The following is a 3,950-nucleotide window of genomic DNA, read 5'->3' on the forward strand; positions in this document are numbered from 1 at the left end:
AACAGTCAGCAGGGGGAAGAAGACAAGAGTGTTTGTGGTATGCTTCCTGGTTAAAGGAAAGAAGCTCTAGGCTACCGAAATGATCCAGTTCAATAAAAATTCTTTTACGAAAGTGAAATAATTCTGTACTGAGTTATCTGGTTCACACAGCTGACAGACTTATTTATTCAATGAGTCATAGACCACAATGCAAGCATGCAACCTGTCTTGTATCTTTTGTTTCATGAATGTGTCTTCTTTCTATTTTATGTTTCGAGAATATGAAATTTCATGAGTTTTTATGAAAAACTCTTTATACATTAAGTTTAGTTTTATTTAATGGTCTTAAAACATTTTGAAAAAATATGCCAACAAATCATGCATAAATGAAAATTCTGTCATCTTTTACTCATCCTCATGTAACTCCATGGCTTACTTTCTTCTGTGAACACACAGATATATTTTTAATCACTATAAAAGTATCATATATAAGAAATAGTTTTATATGACCAGCAGACGGAAATTTAAGGTATAAGTTATACCTTTTGTGATCCACAGAAAAAAGAACAACATAAAGGCGATGAGATTTTGGGTGAACTATTCATTATCCTCATGTCTTCTACAGAGATCAGTTCTGGAGAAATGGATAATAATGAGCTACTCGGGGTACAGGAGTCACATCAACTGTTTCTAACACGTCCTCATTTCATTTTGTTCTGAAATCCTGTGGTTGAGCTCCACACAGTCTTCCTGTGGCTAGACAAATGTCTTTTCTCGCTCGCTCACATGTAGGTATGTGAGGAATTCTTTTTCTTTGTTCTTTCATATTTTAAATGCAAATGCAAGTAATACCTGAAACCAGCTCCCTTCCCCTCTGGGCTGAGCTGTAAATCTTTCTCTTTAACACTGTCCCATGTTTGCTGTACTGAATTCACACTGAACCTTTTTACAAGCCTGTTGAATGAACTGGTCTGACCAATGCTGAACAAGAAACTATGAGTGCAACATTCCATTAGGTCTCTCTCTCTTATGGTTTCTCTAAAGCTTAACCTGTGAACTAGATTCTCTATTTGTCTCTGTTCTGCATTGAATTAAAGCTAAGGGCTACATACATCTTTTTTTTTTTTCTTTTTTCTTTTTTAACTTGGAACAATTTATCAAAGAGGAGTTTGGTTTCTGGACTGGTTCCCCAAATGAGTTGCGGAAAATCAGGAATCCAAAAGTCCACAAATCAATAACTAGCTCATTTTTCCCATTTGGCCAAACTAGTTCAGTCACGGCCAGCTCATGTAGCCAACACTTGTTTAGACTAATCATACATGCATATTTCTATAACCGGTGCTTCAAGCAACCTGGATTTGTTTACACACAGTATGAAGGTTGATGAAGGCCTATAGCCTGAGAAGGGAATTGCCAAATCACATTATTTTATGAGGTGTGTTCTGCAAAGTTGAAGCCTGTCTCATCTGTCAATCTGTGTTTCTCTCTGCTTTCAAGCTTCGTAGGTCTGACCTGATATTTTTAGTGTGGAGGAAACTTCTAGTGAGGTGTGTGTACAGTATGTATAGTATGAATAGGTAAAGTGGGACACTTTCTGGTAATTTGTCACTAGCATTGTAATAAAAAATGACAAATGGCTTAGCCCTTCACACAGTTCCATTTTGAATAGCTAAAGATTGCTAGTACACTATAGAGGGAAAAGGAAAGTATACAAAACCATAGCGTCCCACATTACCTTTATTATACGCTTGAACATGTACCATGAAATAAAAAGATAAGTTAAAAAGAGAAAAGGGGGGAAATTATCTATTTTTTTATTTTTTTATTTTTTAATGAGTCATTTTAATATTTAATCTGTTACTTCAATGTCATTTGGTTATCATGTCATCAGACCCCCCAGGTTAAGAAGCTGTGCAGAAGTGTAATTGAGAAAAGAAGCGGGTCAAGCACTGAACCCTGCAGCACCTCAGAGTGGTTTTGGGATACGACTTGGACATTCTTCCCCAATAGCTGCCCAGGAGGAAAAACTTAAGAGTGTTAGAGAGAATGAACAGGTATAGAAAGATGGAAATGCTTTATGTTTTAAACATTGATATCATATTTCCACTTTATCTAAACCAAATTAAAGTAGTTAAGAAATACTCTGTAAATAAGTGTAAAGTAAAGAATACTGTTGTTACTACCTTATCTGGTAATTTTATTTTAAGCTTTTTTTCATAAAAAACAAACAAACAAAATCACACGAGTTAGTCACGCTGACAATTGTGGCAAATATGCACTGGCCTATTTTGTGCAATATTTGTGAGCCCAGTAATACTTTGGAAAGTAGTTACAACCCTCCCCTTCTAAACAGTAATGATCATTCTTCTTTTGTTATTTTGTTAGATATCTAATTTTATCTAACATGACACCCTGCTGATTCATTTCACATCCATTAACATAAATCAAATCAAATTATGAGCCATATGTGAAAATTTATTTTTGTCCCATAATAAATTCCAACAGAATGGGTTGTAAATTCCTATACCTCAGAAGGGTGGTGGAGGTAATTTCCAATGCTAATTTAGCTAATTTATTATTTGTTTTTCAGTGAAAAGCCAGAGATGAAAAAAGGAAATATGTGAAGAAAACTCATACGTAGAAATGAACGTACATTTCCAAAAAAAGTTAAGTACATTTCCAGGAAAATTACATAATTATGTGTTTTTAGGGTACTGTATATAGATGCTATTCAATTAGTGCTGCTAATACAGTCCTTCCTCTCTTTTTTTAGTGCATGCAAATAATATTCAACAGGATTCTGACAAATTGATGGAGGGCTGTCATTTGCATGAATCTGGCTGCTGGCCAAAACATTATTTTCATATTATTTGTGTGCGAAGGCTTGCAGCATGTTTTGTAGATGCAGTTAGTGATGGGGAACTACATGCAGGCACAGTGCAGATTGTTAGCTGGTCAAACGCCTCTGATAAGATTAGTACAGAAAATCTATATCTCAAACACATTTTGTATATATAAAATATATTATTATATTTTTAAAATAAAAATATTTTTATATATAATGCTGTATATGCAAAATAAGTTCATTTTATGTTTTTAAGTGTTGTTCAAATAATTTGAACGCTAGTAAGACTGATTCCTATAATATAATGAAATGTTTTATTGCTTGCCAAAAACGCTTTTTTTTTTTTTACGCAGATGGTGTAGCCTGTTTCTGCCATGGATTAAAAAAAATAAAGATAATTGCAACTTTTTATTGCACATTTCTGACTTTTTTCTCACAATTCTGAGAGAAAAGTCAGAATTACAAGAAATAAACTCAAAATTCTACTTTTTTCTTTTCTTGCAATTCTGAGTTTACATCTATCAATTCTGTTTTTCTTTTCTGCTATGAAATAAATAACAACAAAAAAGTAGTTGTAACTTTTTATCTCACAATTCTGACTCTCGGAATTGTGACTTTACATCTCACATTTAATTATTTTCTTCTCAAAAGTGCTAGTTTACATCTCACAATTTGGACTCTTCTTCTTAGAATTACAAGTTTGTTTCTCTCAATTTGCGAGTCCGAATTGCAAGAAAAGAAGTCTGAATTGTGAAATTAAAAGGTCACAGTTACCTTTTTTTCCACAAATTACAGCATCTCCCAGTAGGGGCTAGCCAAACCTTCACCCCTTAGCATGTATAATGTAGCAAAGTTTTGTCCAGTCAAATGCTCTTTAAAGGGGTCATATGATGCTGCTAAAAAGAACATTATTTTGTGTATTTGGTGTAATGAAATGTGTTTATGCGGTTTAAAGTTAAAAAAACACATTATTTTCCACATAATGTACATTATTGTTTCTCCTCTATGCCCCGCCTTTCTGAAACGCGTCGATTTTTACAAAGCTCATCGATCTGAAAAAGCGAGGTGTGCTTGATTAGCCAGCTATCCAGTGCGTTGTGATTAGCCGAATACCTCAAGCGTGAGA

This window comes from Sinocyclocheilus rhinocerous, unplaced genomic scaffold (genome assembly GCF_001515625.1).
Source record: "Sinocyclocheilus rhinocerous isolate Xijiao unplaced genomic scaffold, SAMN03320098_v1.1 scaffold1069, whole genome shotgun sequence".
NCBI classification, from domain to species: domain Eukaryota; kingdom Metazoa; phylum Chordata; class Actinopteri; order Cypriniformes; family Cyprinidae; genus Sinocyclocheilus; species Sinocyclocheilus rhinocerous.